This window comes from Drosophila hydei, unplaced genomic scaffold (assembly GCF_003285905.1).
Source record: "Drosophila hydei strain 15085-1641.00,03,60 unplaced genomic scaffold, DhydRS2 tig00008114-arrow-pilon, whole genome shotgun sequence".
Taxonomy (NCBI): domain Eukaryota; kingdom Metazoa; phylum Arthropoda; class Insecta; order Diptera; family Drosophilidae; genus Drosophila; species Drosophila hydei.
The window spans coordinates 9,613,015-9,631,861 of NW_022045827.1; the positions used below are offsets into that span (position 1 = coordinate 9,613,015).

The 18,847-nt window shown below is 40.6% G+C and overlaps 1 long non-coding RNA gene across 1 annotated transcript; it reads left to right on the plus strand.

The window, feature by feature from the left end:
- Positions 1-2,483: 2,483 nt before the first annotated feature.
- On the plus strand, positions 2,484-3,023 carry LOC111601345. The gene is made up of 2 exons (XR_003944284.1): positions 2,484-2,589; positions 2,652-3,023. It is a non-coding gene; the product is annotated as an uncharacterized LOC111601345 (long non-coding RNA).
- The last annotated feature ends 15,824 nt before the right edge of the window (positions 3,024-18,847 follow it).

Here is an 18,847-nt window from a genome sequence, read left to right on the forward strand (position 1 = left end):
CTCTGAAATCCGCTTCATACATTACACGCCGCCGTCGCAATCGCTAAGTAAGCTATCATCAGGCAACGTTCCCAACCAGGCGACTCGCTCTGTCACAGTGGGCCAACGAGTGTCAACCGGGGCCCAGCAGCCCAGTCGGATGTGGACTGGTCTGGTCTGGTCAGCCCGGTCAGCAGCAGATCCTCTCAGTTCTCTGCTGCTGCCGCTGCTGTTGTTGCTGCCTCGTAAAATGCGTGTGCGCTCCGCGCGCGCCTTTTAATGACAGTTTGAAGTTGCGGTCAACGCTGCAGTTGCTTTACCTTTGCCCTAGCGCTGGATCATATGGCTATAGCAGCATCTTTGTTACCACCACAAAGTTGCGGCTAGAGCGTAAGTGGCTTATGGGCAACAACTAACTGATCTATGATCTACTTAACAGGTGTGACACCTGTCAGCTAAATAGTTGTCAATTTGTTGTTAGACAGAGTCTGTGTATTGAGAGTATAGAGGGATGAGTCTCATATTTTGAAGAAGTTTCTTAAATTAATTCTCTGCTATCAGGTTTTCTTATACATAAAATGTTCATGGATACTCCCAGCCTCACATGCAACGCGTCATATATTTTTCACTTATAAATTATTTATAAAGTTGCAGTAGTCCAAGCTCCTAGCACTCATGCAAGCTCTCCGTTTTAGCCTTCTAAAATATGGTCAAAAGTATATTTCATTTCATTTTCATTCACAATAATTAATAATCAAAACATGTGTGATTTAATTTATATATTTGATAATATATGTAATGAATTATTTCATAGCCATTTTTGCTGCAGGAATATGTCATAAAAATTCATAAAAAACAAACAAATTCATATTTCGAGAAATATATGTAAATGGTATTTCTTCACAAATCTATAAAATTCTTTTAAATTTAGAACTAAATATAGAAATAAAATATAATGCCTATGGATATATTTATTTATATATTTAATATTTTCAATCGATATAATTTATATAATTTATTTAAAATATTTTTGATATTTTTTATTGAATTTTCCTTATATAAAATTTATCAGATATAACTTTCTAAAAAATTGGAGACTTTTGTTCTTTTAGTTTGCAAATCACAACAACTAAACGCTGTTATTTTAATATATATTTAATTTAAAGGAAATAAAAACCAAATATTCTTTGGGCTTTCTTGCCAATCATACAACAAATGCATAATTATATTAACGGCTTTGAGATCAGCTCATGTTGCCCTTCAGAAAAGTGTATTTGGTGTTTCGTGGTGTGAAAATTTGAGTTTTCTTGCTTGTTTTCCGCTGTTTGCTGGCCGCTGTGGCGGATTGTTCACTGAGTTTTAGCAAATGCGATTAAAATGTCAGAGAGAGAGAGAGAGGGAGACTTTGGCGACGGCTGCGTGTGAAGCAAATGTGGCACAAATGTTGTTGGCCGTCTGTCAACGAGCCTTGAAGGCGCAGACTCTAGGCATGTTAGGCCACCACCGTTCCACCCGTTCCACCCGTTACCCCGCTGAACAGTGTAAATTGTAAATGTCTGGGCCGGCGGCAAGCCTTGCATGTTGCGCTGTGTGCGAGGACCAGAGGCTCAGCCAGAGGCTCTTTGCATAATGATGACATTCCGCTGCGTATTTGATTAAGAATTTTGACAGGCGACATAGTGTCGCTTTGATGGCCACCCAGGCCAGCCATATCCAATGTCAGTGTCCCGAGTCTCTCTTGTCGTTTTAATCAACAGCGCTGATCAATAACAATCAACATGTTTCGCTGATAATTTCGCCCAGACAACAGACTCTCAGATCCTGCTGCCTCTCACTGCCTTCTCTCTCGCGTGTTTGTAGGTGACGTTTTTTGTCTTCTTCTTCTTTGAGTCATTTGCGGTGCATTCTTTTTAATGGCTTGATTGATGGCTGGCAGCTTTACTGATCGGCCTGCCTTGAATTTGTCAGCAAATTTGTCAGCCACAGGAGGACGCCAAGCCAGAGTTTGACACAGCGCTAACTGGTTTTTCTGTTTTTTTTTTTTTTGGGAAGTTTTTGAATCACTGGCCAAAGCATTTTCGCGGAATGCGGCGAAAGTGAGTTGATGACGAGCTGGCAAGCCAGCTGGAAAGTTGTTCCAGCTCACTGGGAAATTTGGCCACTAGAACTGAGCAGGAAAATTATTCAAGCAGCGTGCGTAATTAAGCACAAACGAGCTTAAGCAATTGCAAGTCTTTAGTTGTGGTAGCTGGGATGGAAAGATAGACAAACTGACAAATGGACTCGATGCATAGTTGGCATGGACTTTTCATTTTGTTAACTATAACTTAAACTTGACCTTGTACTAAGACCTTAGCTAATAAGCTATTCATTTTTTAAAATCAGTTTTACAGTTTTTGATTAGTTTCAGCTACGTTTAAGCTACATTAATTTTTAAAGCGTAAATTAATTGTAAGCGGCTTAATGTCGTCAAGCTAAACTTATTTTTCGATCAGTTCAGCATCAGTTTTTCATCGTTCTCGTTGATTTGAAGATCGAAAATGAAGATTTTAGCTACGATATTTGTTATTTTTGTATGTTTCCTAGTTTGCGTTAATTCACTCTTTGATAGTAAGTATATTCTGACAAATCGCCTCGATTGTAACATATTCAGATCAAGTAAAGTGTTCTAGTGCGCTGCTTTAAGAGACCGAGCCCAAATAACAAAAGATGCCACATTAGAGCCATAACGCAGTGGAATTACGAAGTGGTTGCCAACATGTGCTATCCGTACGAATGGAACAGATGTAAGGTGAATGGTACCGAAAACCGTTTCCCAAGTCAAGAGGCGTGCTGGAGCATGTGCGGCATGTATACCACAACAAGACAGCCAGACAAATATCATTGATCCGCTCTGGACATAGTTTAGCTTAGAATATATACTAAGCACTCGCAAAGAACTGCTCTTTCAATAATTTCAGCTCACTGGGAAATTTGGCCACTAGAACTGAGCAGGAAAATTATTCAAGCAGCGTGCGTAATTAAACACAAACGAGCTTAAGCAATTGCAAGTCTTTAGTTGTGGTCGGGGGGATGGAAGAATAGACATAGACATAGACATAGACATAGACATAGACATAGACATAGACATAGACATAGGCATAGACATAGTTGGCAAGGACTTTTCATATTATTAACTACAACTTGAACTTGAACTTGTAGTAAGGCAACTACCTTAGCTAATAAGCAAATAATTTTTTTTTAATCAATTTCACAGTTTTTGATTAGTTTCAGCTACGCCAAAGTACATAAATTTTTTAAGCGTTAATTAATTGTAAGCGGCTTAACGTCGTCAAGCGAAACTTATTTTTTTCGATCAGTTCAGCTTCAGTTTCTCATCGTTCTCGCTGATTGAAGATCGGAAATGAAGATTTCATCTAGGATTTTTGTTATTTTTGTATGTTGCCTTGTTTACATTGCTTCAGCCTCTGATTGTAAGTATATGCTGACAAATCGCCTCGATTGTAACATAGTCAGATCAAGTAAAGTGTTCTAGTGCGCTGCTTTAAGAAACCGAGCCCAAATGACAAAAAATGCCACATTAAATCCTTAACGCAGTGGCGTTACGATGCGACTGCCGGCATGTGCTTTTCGTTCGATTGGAACAGATGTAAGCTGAATGGTACCGAAAACCGTTTTACAACTAAGGAAGACTGCTGGGAAAGGTGCGGCATGTAATTCAAATGAATACTACAATAAATATATGCTTGATCCGCACTGGAAATAGTTGAGCCGAGAAGATATCCTAAGCTCTCTAAGCAAAGAACTGCTCTTTCAATAAATTCAGCTCGAGAAAGAGATCGATCATAATCATAAAAGTTATTTTCTTATTTTGTGATCTTTAATACTAATCGCAACTATATCGTTAGCTGAATTGACGCAGTTGCTAATGCTTGTCCTTGGCGACCACACATTATACTAACCATAGCCTGGGCTCAGAATTGAGCTGAACTACGCCCACAACAGTTCCGAAGAGATCAGTGGAGATCATGTCGACGGAGCATTGCCAAATCTGGACAAGGCCAAAGATAATTTGCAACAATTTGCGTCGCCCAAAAAAATCGAGCAGCGCGCAAAAGGCGAACGCAAAATGTTGTTTAATAATTTAATTTGCCACAATTTAACAACGTTTATCACAATCAAGAGCCATAGAAAGTCAGAGAGGGAGAGAGAGACTGTCTATGGGGGGGCAAATATGCGTCTAAGCATGATGACGATGACGAGTCAGAAAACTGAAGCCGAAGCTGAAACTGAAACTGAAACCGAAAACGAAACGCGATGGGATTGAAAAGTCGGATTACCACGCAGATAAACGGCTACCTAAGTGAACGGCATGCAGGAACGTGATCAGCCCAATTTTAACGCCCATCCAAAATTGACGATGCTACCAGAAAGACAAAGAGAGAGAGAGAGAGCGAGAGAGAGAGAGATGAGAGTAGAAGCTTCCAACTCGATCCATTTCTACGAAATGTGGTGGGCGCAGAGTCCGTCATTTGGTCAGCGTGCGAGTGCAGCCTATTATTAAATTGTCAAAAGGTCGAGAAATATATATGCAGTAAGCAGCATGTGTGTGCCTGTGAGTGTGTGTGTGTTGCCCAACGATTTGTGAACCCTTGCCAGGGTCAGTCCAGGCCTGGCAACGTCTGCCGTAGCCAACTCCACCTCCAACGTTTGCTCGTCTACGACGACGCGCGTATCAGAAGCAAATCGAGCTAATTGGGGCAACGGGGCAACATTTACGTGCTGCAAGGGGCGTGGGGTGGGGGCGGGGGCGCTGCACATTAAGACAATATGGTCTGGTGAACGGCTACGATCCTGCCTGCCTACAACATTTTGTTTATTTTGTGTTTTAGGCCGTGTGAATTTCCAAAGGCTCAGGGCTAAAGAACCTAAAAAGAGCAACTGTCGAAATTCCAAGAGGGGTCTGCGCCTGGAAACGCTCTAGGGCTTAGCCGGGGGTCCAAGGGGGTACGGCTCTCGCGCTCTCTCGATTAGCGTCGTCTGCTGCCGCCGCTGAGCAAATGGTGGGCGTATCGCGGCATTTATTACAGCCAATGTTACAATTTGTGGCTTTCGGATTTATGCGTTTATTCAGGCAGCGCCCCGAAATGCCAGACAGCTTATGAGTGGCCAGCGGTTGCCGGGGCATGTGGCAGGGATTGGGGCAGGGGCTACAGTAGTCTGTTCTACCGACTAACCGTTCGCTAAGCTACCGAAAGCGCGGACTCGACCGTCGCCGTCGCCGCTGCCGCTGCCGCTGCCGCTGCCGCCTGCTGTCTGATTGATTTCTGGGAATCGGACGCACATCGCCACACAGTGCCACACAGCAAAATATTTAGAGTTCGTTCACAACAAAGTTATGATTAAATGTGTTTGGGTGGATCAACAACAGCAACAACAATAAAGAACAATTTTGTTGAGCTATGCGCGGTGGCAAGTGTTATCATTATTGTGGTCAGCTCTATTATTAATTAGCAGCGAACTGGGAATTGGTTTGACTCAGCTCTAGCAATGCCAGTGATCGGTGTGAGTAATGGGTGGGAACTTGATAGCTTTGAATCGATTGTCGAGTACCATCTAGGGATGGCCCACATCAGTTGAGATGTGCTTATAGCTGCAGACATGTATGTGTTCAGCGAGAAAGTAGATGTAATGATATTAATGCGACTGAGTTGTCCGAGGTCATCTTCTTTGAAACCTAGAGCTCTTGTCCAAGCCTAACCGACGATCCTTCTGCCGTGGATCATTATGATCTTGCAGCGTTTGACAACTTGTTTCTTTTACGACTTCAAGTCGCTATCTTAGCTCGGATATCCAGTCGATCTTAGCGATCCTCTGGTTCGCCTATGTATAGCGGGGTAGCTATACGACTTACCAGGAACAAGGATAGGTATTCCTACTCGCCATGCTAACGTTAAACATAATCATAATCATAATGTGAATGGAATTCGGAAACTCATTAAAGAAAAACATATTCCCTACCCCATTACAGAAAATCTACTATAAATAACTACTTCAGCTACCTGGCTTACCCCGTCCACAACATAGAAAGGACTGTCAGAATAATAATAATTGTTTAATTCATAAACTAATATTGATTACAATAGATAGATATTGACAAGCATAGATAATATATGCAAAGCGATTACGTTCATTTGTATATCTCACGGAAACTATTAAATGAATTTGATGTGGCAGCAATTAGTAACGAACATTTCTAATTTTAATCAATATAATCCGATGTCTATCGACACAGCTTGTTATCAATGGAATCATTTATCACTTATTAATCAATTTCATATGTGGCATTAGGTCTAATGAGTTTTTTTATAGCAACCGCCTTTTATCTAGATTAAACATTGCTTATCCAGAGTACACTTCAATATTTATATTGATTCGATATTCCCTGAGTTGCGGAAACTAAAAAAAGACTAGTTTCAGCTCATGTTTATCTTTTCATTCCTCTAACATCTGAATCTCAACTGATCAGCTAGATTTGACCCAGTTGAAAGAGAATTCGATTAGTCATGCGGCTTTATGAAAATTTCCATAATTAAATGGACAAATCAATGTGGCTAATTAGGCTGGCTGGCAGGCAGGCAGTCGGGCCACGTCCCAAGCTCCCAGGCAGACGGTAGCCGTTGTCAGGCTGGATGATCAGATAATGTTCCAAAGGCTGCAATTAAAATGCGATCAGCAGGCGACAACAAGCTGCGATCCAATGCTGACTAAGAAGCCAGCTGACTAACTTAACCGAAATTACCATAAAGCCCAGGCAAATGGTCAACAGCTTGAGAGTTTACGAGCTCAATTGACACACATTTCATAGATCGCCCCATAGAGCGGGAAGAGTTCGCTTCTGCTGAGGCGTTCAGGCCTAATCGATTATAAATGTGCCTACCTATGTGCGATTAAAATAAATTGCAAAAGACCAGCGCTGCGCTTAAGTTTCATAATTAATTCAACAGCCCCACCAACATCAGCAGCAACAACAACAACAACAACATTGACCACAAGAGTAGCCCCAGGTCTACATTGTGATTCACTAACCGGCCCCCAGTTTGCTCCCGCTGCCCGTTAACCAGACGCTTCGCCTGCTTGTCAACTCTTGTCGCCCATATAAAAAACAAGTATAAGCGCTGTAGTCTCCAATAACCGACTGCCTAATACTCGTTCAAATAGATTTTTCGACCTGCAAGGCTTCTTGTCAGAATCAGCTTGTAAAAGATTGAAGCATGGACATTTCGAGCCAAATATACTCTCCTCATTTAACGAACGGGCATGAAGAGGTGGCAACATAAACCTTATCTTAGTCAAATATACTCTCTTCACTTCACCCTGAGCGGGCATAACGAGGCAGCAACTGTGGCTCGTTTCATAAACTCTTGTCAAGCTATCGCCAGCTGCTCGTCCGCAGCCACATCCACAGCCATATCCACAGCCACAGCCACAGCCACATCCATATGCACGTCCAGCGCGTTGTCGTAAAGTCGCTGGCAACACCTAGAAAGCAAGCAGCTCGCTGCTTATGAGTGTATTTTCGAAAAGGTGTCAGGAAACAACTTGTCGGAATGCATCTAACAAGGAATTCGATTTTGCCAGGCGTTCCAGTTGCTCTGTTCGGTTGGTCACTCTGTCGGTCAGTTGAGTTCGTCGTCGTCCGCCTCTCTGTCCATCCGCCCGTCGGGCTAATGGCACGTTGCATGTTTTACCACGCTTGATGACATGAATGGGCGCGGGCCCCAGACAACAATCCACACAATCCCCACAATCCAGACATGCAGCTCCATTTTGCTTCCCTGTTGGCTCGCTCTCGCTCTTTCGCTCTCTTTCTCTCTCTCTCAATCTCTCTTTGTCGCTCTCCCTCGAGTCGTTCGGCTTCTCAGCTCGTTTATCGCTTGAATCATGCGTGTGCTCGGTTCAGCTGAAAGCTATTGCTATACCAAGCAAATATTGTGCGATATTAATAATTAATTAGACTAATTAATATGATGTAATTATGAGAAATTAATATTTTTTTAAAAATTATTTCTGCCTTTGCAAAAGCTTCACAGGATTTCTATGCATCAAATTAATTTTAAGTTTCTTAAATTTGTGTTAAGAATTTATAAATAAATATATTATTATATTATATTTATAAATAAATATATTAAATATTATATTTATAAATAAATATATTAAATATGAATTTTTATTTTTATTATTTTTATTATTATTATAATAATATTATTATATTATATTCCATATTATAAAAAAATCTAAATAAAACAAATTAAAATTTAAGTTTGACTTTTTGATAATAATTCGACAATATATTAAAATTTTAAAATTAAATTACGATCTATAAAATTGTTTTCATGTTTTAAATATTCTTTTTAAATATTCTAACATTACCGCTCACCCATGTGTATATCCTCATAGTATGTCCTGTATGTCCTGTGTGTATGTCATGTGTATGTCCTGTAGCATATCACAATATTTGCTCTAGCCGAGCCCTTTTCGGTCATCAATTCTTAAACAAAGTGCGTGAGACAGCAAAGACGCATAATGCGTGATATAGAGAGGGAAAGAGAGAGAGAGAGACAGCTTATTGTTGATAGCAACACAAAATGATTGAATCAATGTAGCAGAAAGCTTTTGCAGACACACACACAAATACAAACACACACACACACACACATCTGCGTAAATCTACTAAAGGCCAAAAAGGAGGCATGTCGAATGGCAGAATCAGAAATTTTTGGAATTTTTGTTAATTTGTCGGACGACATTTTGGCTGCCCCTGTTGTCTTTAATGGTGATGAAGGTGATCAGTTGTTGAGTTCTGCGCAGCCGATCAAAATAACGTAACGTATGAGATTAGAGTATGCTGCTTAGGATTTGGCAAAATTCAAGTATGTAAACTATTTCACAACTGAGAAGGAAATCCACAATGAAAAGAAGTTAATTAAAAAATTCAAATATGAATTATGGGAAGTTCATTTGTAAAAAGCGCAAAAAAATGGAAAATTGCCGAAGAAAATGCTGAAAGCCTTGGATTACTTTTTCAACTACTTCAAATATATTTATAAAAATTTTTGAAACATTTTTTTTGAATGTTTTTTGGACTAAGGCAAGTAAAAACATGTTTTAAATGATTTTAAAGCAGATTTAAACATTTCAAAATCAGAAAATAATTGAAAAGCAGAACCTGTAAAATGCACTCTTATTTATATATAGAAAAATATTATTTTAAAAATATAATAATATATTCTTGATAATTATTTCTACTGTGACCTCTTGCCCTGACAATCTTCTAGCATTTAGTATATTATAAACTATTCCAATGATTTCGAAGTTTCATTTTCAAGAACTTTGCCTCCATGTATCAATATCTTTATAGCATTTGTTAGCGCGTAGCCCATATATCGATCACAATGATCACTTTTGGGGCACAAGCCCAATGTGGAGCTTCATTCAAGCATTTACTTTGTTTCACTTTTGTTGTGATTGTTTGTTTTCCTTCTTTTTTTTTGATCGTTTTACAGCTTGCAAACTTGTCACCACTTTCCTGGGCAATTTGTACGCATTTTCAATGGTGGCGGCATATCGAAACTTGTGTATCTCAGCGAACAACAACAGCAACAACAAGAACAACATCTCGTAGGTGTTTATAATGTACACTTTCTTGTTGTTGGCGATCGATCGAATCGCATCGCATCGCATCGCATCGCATCGCGTCGGATCGGTACGCAACCGGAGTCGAGTGAGTCGAGTGTGGAGCGCATTTTCGCAGTTTACTTTTTGGACATTAAAACATCCGTTTACATAGTATTCCCATTAGCAGTGCTCTTGTCTCGAGTTTTGCGACGCCTTGTCTGTCCACCATGTTGTCGTTGTTGCTCTGGCCGTTGTTGTTGTTGTCGTCGTTGTCATCTTGGCTGAGCGCGTTGTTCGATCCTCGATTCGCCTTGTCTCGGACACGCGACAATCTTTTTGTGGCTATGGAAACGATTCGTTCTTCGCGCCCGATTTCAGCTCCAGTTGAAACAAAAGCAAAATTAAATTGTTATGAACACAAGTTTTCGATATAAGTTATGCGGTTGCCCCTACTTAACACATATTTATGGCGCGTGCAGCGGTAGCGCAGATTTTTCAGATACTCTCCATTCGGCATGCCCCGGTCCGTTCGCCAACGTTGTAAATTACGGGGTTTATGGGCGTTGAGTCAGCGCCTGGAATGCGAGCAGCCAGCCACCTTAACATCTCGCCAAATGGCTGCTTGGCCAATTTAATGGGGGCTAACAATACCAACGTGTGGCGCCCTCTGGCGTTGCGAACCCACTCATCTCATCTCATCTCTGAAATGCAGTTAAATGCGCTTTGTGTATACACTTTAACGTTTCCATTTCATTTGTCTGTCTGTCAAAGCGACTAATTAACAAGAGTCAAGAAGGGTTGAGAAAAAATATGTTGAAGGCTGCTTAGCAATGGATGTTGTAGACTACAGATGTGTGTCCTTTAATGTTAGACTGGTTACATAGATTCTCTGTCTATCTTAGGCCAAGCCTACATTTGTTATCCCCTCTATGTTTAACCATTTCTTGCTTATGAAACTTCTCACTCAATGCAAACCCAATATACCCCTTAATTTCAAGCAGGTGCGGGTATATGCACGCTGGCTATATCATTTATTTGAGCGCCTTCCAGACTTAATTAAATATCAGTGACATTTATCGAGTCTCCTGTAGCTGTGGCACGCCACTTTAGCGATAAAAGTGGGTGCATATAAAAGGCACAGGCACAGCCACACGAACCTCACCGAAAAAAAAACGAAAAAACACGAACTCAAACTCGAATCAGAATCAAATACCGCAGCTCTGTCAAATATAAATCACCGAAAGCTCGCGTTCCCTAGCCCGAGCATCAGTGGCCCATCTCGGCTCAGCTCGTTTCAGCTGATTCTCGGTCATTCCGTCTCGCTCCTTTAGCCGGGACGGGGGCAGCGACTCGCGTCTGGGGCAGCCAATAAAAAGCCAAATTGGCGGCTGTGCAGGAATGTTTAATGATGTATAAAGCATGTTAGAGTTTATCTTTATGGTGGCGTTCCTTTAGCCAAAAACCCACAAGCCCAACAACAGCAACAGCAACAACAACAACAACAGCAAGTCAAATTATTTGTCTCCATGCAGTACGTTTCGAATTTATGGCGCTCGATGCTATCAAACAAATACAAAAAAAACAAATATAAAAAATTTATAAAATAATATAAAAACTGTCGCCACGTTCCCCTGCTCAGCGCTGAACTGTCTGTGCTATCCGTTCTCCAATTGGGCCTCGCTAATCAAGTGGCCCATTATCGGTCTGGGAAAGTCAAAGTCATCGCTGGCTTTCGATAAGTGTGTCAGTTGTGTGTGACGTTTTATCGATCTGCCGACTGTCGATAACGTGCAGATATCAGCTGCGCCAGCCTTATCGCCAATGCGGCCTGTGGTCAGATCTACATCAAATCTAAATTTCTCAGTTCTTATCGTTTTATCGGCACTAGCTTCAACTACTGAAAACGGAATTTCCCACATACTTAGTATACGCATTGCTCAATAAATGTGGTTATAGAAGGAGGCTATTGCCGATTATACACTATCTGAAGAAGTCATATACATATTCTATGATTTCTTCTGCAGCTGCAGCAATCGAAATTTCGAGCATTCTAAATGTAATCAAGGTGGGTGTAGAGGGCATGGATGGTGTTACCTAATAATTTTATAGAAACTTTTATAGAAAACTTTTTCAATTTAAATTTAAATTTTATAAAGTATTTATAGATACTTAAATACATATTTATATTAATATTAATATAAATTAATTAAATCAAGTAAATAAGAAAAAATACACTAGAAAAGTAAATAATATTTTCTTGGTCGGAGTTCGTTCCCGACATTATAAAATATTACTATTGATATATTATAAATATAAATGAAAATATATAAATTGTTAGAGAATTATGTTAAGTTTATATAATTTAAAATATAAAAATGTTGACTATTTTATAATACATTAAATTTTTCCTACAAATATTTTTACAAATATTTCAAATTACTTCTAAATGAATTATAGTTTTTAAGTGGCTTGTTAATAGAGTAAATCTATTTCAAATAGATTTTTTTAGACATACTCAATTCCCTTGTAAAGGCGGTTATTGGCAAATCTAAACGTTTGATATGAAACTTTTACTTGTAGATTTTCTCTTTTGTTCTTCAGCTCTTTGTTTGGGCATTCGGCTATCGCAAATGTTTTATGATTCTTTTGAAGAATAATAGATTTTTGCAACTTAATGACGCAAAGTTAATATTTTGACCGATAACCCGATACTGTGGAATGAGTTGGGGCTGGCCATCCTCGGATAAGTTCAATTTAATTGCGGAACACGTGCGGGCATAGGTCTGGGTTAGATAAACAAAGTCTATTGAAGGTAGATAAGAAAAAGTTTTTTAAGAATATTAGTTAATAATATAACAAATATTTAACATACATTTGTTGAAGTTTAAGTAAAAGTCTACTTGAGAAAGCATTTTAGAGATATTAATCAAAATTATTAATTGAGTAAAGACCTCTCTCCCTCACTTCATCTTCATCTCTAGCTCGATCTCTCTCACTAACTCGTTTACAACTCCATATCTGTCCATTGAATGGCAGTTTCCTTTCTCTGTCTCCCTCTCTTTCCTCCCTCTCTTTATCTATGGTATCGCCCTCTCTATTCTGATCGATAGCCAACACTTTCTCTGCATGCTGCCGACACCCACAGCATCAGCTCTGGCAATACGCAATCATAACTCTATAATTTGGCATAGTTTCTGTTATTCTCTGTAGTTGTTGTTGTTGCCTCACTGTATATATATATATATATTTGTGGGCACGCACGCATTGCCATCAATACGCTGAGCTTCATCATGTCGCATAAATAATAATCAAAAGTAACATTTTCTATAACGCCGCTGAGCCACCCACACAGAGTGAGTGCCACAGACGCGGACCCGCATGTTAGGCAAGAGCCCAGAGAGCCCAAAGCTATCTCTGTGTACGTATGTATATACTCACATATGTATTTATGGACATGGGTGTGTGGTGTGTCGATGTGGATGTACAACAAAGTAGCCGGCCGGCCACTTGAGTAACAGTCGAAATTTATGGCGCAAAGTACAGTGCCCGATTGTCACCCGGTTGGCACAGAGCGGCAGGGAGGGGCGCAGAGCGGGATGGGTGGAGGGCGAAGGGGTGTGGCAACCAGTTTGAATAATGCTCAGTTGGGGCAGTTGGGCAGTTGGAGCTGGGACTCTGTGCAGATTAGTCACATGTCAGTTTCAATTATCGTCGAGTCAATTTGTTGAAAGGCCACAGCATATGCAGCCAGCTAGCCAGCCAGCCAGGCAGCCAGGCAGCGACAAGCCAAAGTCTTTGCACCCATTCGGCTGTGAGCAGCGTAGAGTCAATCGATACCGCGCGATTCGCGATTCCAATCCGGGCGATTTTCGCTTGAAATATTCCAACAGCGTTGCCGCCACGGGGGGAACTGGGGTATGCAACTTGGCCGTGGTCATTGCTGAAGCTCTGGCCAGGAGCCACCAAGCGCGTCTGATTATCGGCAGGACAACAACAACCACAGCAGGCGCATCGTTGGCATAGGGCATAACTCAGATGCTCTGCTATGATAATTTCCAATAAGAGTGGCAAAGAGAGAGAGAGAGAGAGAGATGGAGATGGAGAGATGAAGGCGGAGACGGAGACGCAGAGTCGAGAAATTGATGATGCTGAGTATGTTTGGAGTCAGCTTGTTTACACAATTCAGCGCACATTGAGGTCGTGTTTGGTGCGGTGTCGTGTAGCTCTTGGCCCAGCCAGGAATTTGTTTGTTGGCAGTGCCATCAAAGAGGCGCCGAACTGTATATCAAGATCAAGATTGAAATCGTTGCGATGTGTCGCATCGGCTCGCCAAAGATTTTTCAGCTAGACAAATGCAAGATCAATAGATAGAACAACAGCAGCAGGAGCATCATCATCATCATCATCGGCAGCAGCAGCAGCAGCAACAACATCATCATCATTATCATTAGCATTAGCCATAACATTATCAGCGTCACCCAGTTCACGTACGCGCGTACGCGCTTTGCTCGCTCACGTACGAGCGCTATTTGTTCTGCTGACAAATTGGTATCTGTATCCGTAAGATACAGGCTGAGGCTGTGGCTATGGCTGCGACTGTGCCTCATCTGGCCAAAAGCGTGTCAACACATTGTGAGCCAGAGTGTGAGCCGGCTCATTTGTCAGCTGCCGAAGCTTTGCTTTGTTTGCCTTTGCCTTTTGAATGCTCGGCCATTTGTCTTAATGGCTCAATGCAATCGCCGAGTTTCCCAGTTTCCCAGCTTCGCAGCTTCTCAGCTTCTCAGCCTGTTTTCTTTTTGTTTGTCAACTGCAGTCCCACGCAACAGGCCCAGCTGACATTGGCCCTGACTCTGCCAGGGACTTTGTCACCTTTGTTGTTTTGGGTTTCACTGCACCGCTAATGCGAAATATCAATTTGTACTTCACAACAATGTCTCCGCCTGTGAAGCTTATTGAAATTCGAATAGATCGCAGTTCCGGTAATTTTTCTTCTTCTTCTTCCATATTTTATTATTGTCTGTTTTGTTGTGGTTTTGTGCTTTGTACTGCATGTGTGAGAATTGCGGTTGAGATCGCGGAAGCGGATATTGGCTAATGATGAGGGCGGCCAGCTGTGACTAATGATCGCGTTGATCGATATCCGAACAAATCAAAACTGATCAGCGGACAATATATTGTTTATTTACTAGAAGTAAAGTAACTATAACAGATTATGCATATCTCTTTAGACTTGGATCAGGATCTCAGCTCAGATTTAAATATGCCTTGAAGATGCTGCGCGTAGCAGTTGGCATCTCTGACATCTTCAAAAATATATATTATATATATAATAGATCTATCACTTGAGTTTCTCTAGGCAAACTCTGATTTTGAAGCTATTGTTGGGATACTTTGTCAGAGCTCTATTTTTGTGATAGGCAAATAATTATGTATCGAAATTTGCTTTGTCAATTTACAATATTTTATGACACACATCGGCGCTTAGAAGACACTCGAAATATATAAGAAAATTTAGATTACAGCTATCATTTTTGTTATCTATGCATTGATATGAAGACAAATCGCTTCGATTGCAACATATAAATGAAGTGAAGTGTTTTAGGAAAACAGATGCCAAGCTTATACAAAAGCCGTCGGGAGTACTCTGCTAGAAAATACCCAAAATCATAAAAAAAATATCAAATATCAAATAAAATAAATTATATATTGATAAATAATAAATAATATATAATTTTAAAATGCTTATTAAATTTATTCCAAGAGATTGTATTGGTATATTCATATTTTGACTCTCTAAACGTGTTTCCTCTTATGTCTATCTTTTACACACTTATATTTATATTTTTACAAAACCCTTGCCTCTCGTCTGTATCCAATTCTAATAAAACTAGAGCTCATCTTTGGCCGCATCACATAACCACTTCTGGTGACACTTTTCCCCGCTCTTTTCATGTTTAAGATTGACCGCAAAGGAATAAAAAAAGTCCCCAGAGTGGACTTGAACAAATGATTACCAATTTCTTCACACAATTCATGCATAAAAATAATTCCCAATTAGCTGTGGTCCCGAAAGGCAAACAGGCAGGCGGCGCCTTGTGGATTGTGGCGTTAAAATGCCACAGCGGTAAAAAAAAAAAAAAAAACAAAAACAAAATGTATAAAATAATAATCGTAAAAAGGCAGCGTGTAAGGTGAGAGGGAGAGAGAGGAGAGAGCAGAGATGCACAAACTCAAGATCCCAAACCCAGAGCCAAAACCAAATCCAACTGTGGGCAGTTGTTGTGCGAGTGCGACATGATGTTGATATGTTAACAAGACACCCGAGAGTGCCAAGTGGTGTGTGAGCTAAGCTCCATGCCCCGCGACGATCATCAACAGTCGAAGTCGGACTCGCAGTCACTGTCACAGTTGGCATCACATATATATATATATATATATATATATATATGAATATATCGTCATATATATACCTTAATCCGGTAGCGCTGTTTGGAATATGTGAATGAATGTTTGTTTTTGCAACTGCGCCAAGGATAGCAAGCCTCATCCAAGTGCCAAGTGTGACTGGCCCGTCATCTTTTAATTTCCATATATACACACACACACACACACACACACATATACATAGAGCCGTCTGCTCTATGGATCTGTGTGTGGAACCCACACAAGACAAAAATGTTATGACCTTAAGTTTTGGTTTCTAAAAATGCGCTTTGATTTATTTTTATTGATGAGCATATAAAAGCTGGCCAAGCGATTGGGGCTATGGGGCACAGTAGTAGTCGCCCCGGCCTGGTAGTAGTCATCGCACACCAGCGGGGGGGAAGTCCCACAGTTCCCAAGCCGTAGCTAAAGCTGTAGCTGTAGCTGAAGCTGAAGCTGGAGCTGTAGCAATGGCATCGCAGCGTTTCACGCTGTGTGAACGACATTTTCGTATATGCGTATGGGGGCTGTTCGTTAAGGATTCCCTCCTACATTTCATAATTCACGGAATATTATTCCAGCTGCCGAACAATGTGGCCCGCGCTCCGTTTGGGGCCTTGGCCCTTGGCCTGTCATTTGCCTGCCTCACAAAATATATTCTCATTAAAATTGTGCTTTTTGGTGCTTCTTGTCGTCAACGGGGCAGTCGAGGTGTCCCTTGGACTTGGGCGAGGGCGAGGGCGCCCCGAACTCAAGACTATCCGCCACTCAGACAGTTAGCCACGCCCACCCCCCGTGGTTTTGCTTCCGTTGGAGACGCCACTGCGGCGTGTTTTCTGGCCCCCATTCCGGCGACTCGGTGGAAATCTGAAATCAAAGCTTAACGCTGTTTATGTGCAAATGTCGAAACAAAGATATTTCTTTAAATTGATAAAGATTAACCATAAACAATGAGGCATGCAACGGAGCTTCGGGCTGCCAGCGCGCAGCTCCCAGCATCAGCAAGTGGCTATCTGCGGGGCGCATAGCAATGGCCGAGCTTTGCTGCCAACTTTTATATATATATATATATATATATATATATATATATATATATATATATATATATATATATATATAAATATATATATTTTTATGTGTATATAAATATATATACATATTATGAAATTGAAGTCATAATATGGATATGAGGCGGAGGCTATAGACGGCATAACAATTTATATGCTTCTGGGAAACACATATATATACTAAGGAAAATTATGGGAAATATTATATATGAATTCAAAAAAGTTAAAATATAAATCAAACATATTTAAAAAAATTTAAAAAATTTATTTAATATTTTAAAATATTCTTAAATATTTTAAAAATATTTTTAAATAATATTTTTACGATAAAAATCTCAGACTTGACGTGGCCCAGAAATAGAATGTTTGATTTTATATGAAAAATTTAATGGATGGATATCTATGTATATATATCTTATATATATATATATATATATATATATATATATATATATATATATATATATATATATATAAATATGTATATATATATATTCATATGCATATGCATAGATAAGTATATGAAGCATCTGCTTCTGTCTCACCCTCGCTCTCTCAGAGGTAACAGTTTTAGAAACCTTATATATATTTTAATGAAAATAAAAATTTATTTAGATTATAGAGCATTTTTATAATATAGTAATCAAGTTGATTAATATAGTAATCAGGCTGGAATACGGCACGAAGAGTTCTTAGTCATAAAATTTTGTGATTTTGCTGGACTGCAACCAAATATATGAGCCTCAGTAGTTGCCTTTATATCAAAGTATTCTAGGACACATTTCTAATACTCACATACAAAACATTTTATTTACATTAAGCTTCAATTTATAGTCCTTAGTTCGACCATTAAATATGTTTTACACCTGTACTAGCCACGTTTTGTAGCAGTTTCGTCAAAATATGTTCATTCAAAGATCTCGAGATTCATTCATTGGTTTCACACTAAGGCATAAAGTGTTGGCCTCTCCAGCTCCATCTTCATCTCCAGCGCGATCTTGGAGCGGGCATGCATCTACCGGATGTGGGCGTTAGCAGGCATGTAATCTGATCCCTGACAAATCGGTCTATTAGAATCGTCGAAGACTGTGTTGAAATATTTGTCGCATGCGCAGTTCGAGCAGAAGACGTTGCAGCTGTAGTTGAAGGAGAAGCTGAAGAAGAAGAAGAACAAGAAGCAGAGGCAGCAGAAGATGCCGCCAAATGGACGCTGCACTGGCGCAGCCCCGAAACGGCGTAGGTGGCGCAGGGCAAATGTGCATTGGGCCGGGGCATAACCCATGAGCTTGCCACACGCGGGCTGCAGGGCGAGGGCAGGCGCAAGTCTTTGCCACAGTTACAGGCGGCGCGTGTGCCTAGCCCTTATTTTTTTGGCTTCAACTTCGTTGCTTTTCTTTTCTTTTCATTTATTTTTTTTTTTTTGGATTTTATGAGGCGCAAGTGGCGACGTTTTGTGGTTGCGAGGCAGACGTTGGCTAAAATGTTGCACTGCGGAACAGCGGCGGCGGCGACGGCGGCGGTGGCGGCGGCGACGACTTGGATGGACTTGGTCTGAAGCGGCGCCGCAGCAATTCATAAACGTGGGCGATTGATTCTCTCGTACCTCATGGCCTCCATGCTCATTGCCGGGGCTGTTACTGCGGCTGTGGCTGTGGCTGTGGCTGTGGCTGCTTTTGGGCTTTGGCTTTGCACACTAAGGC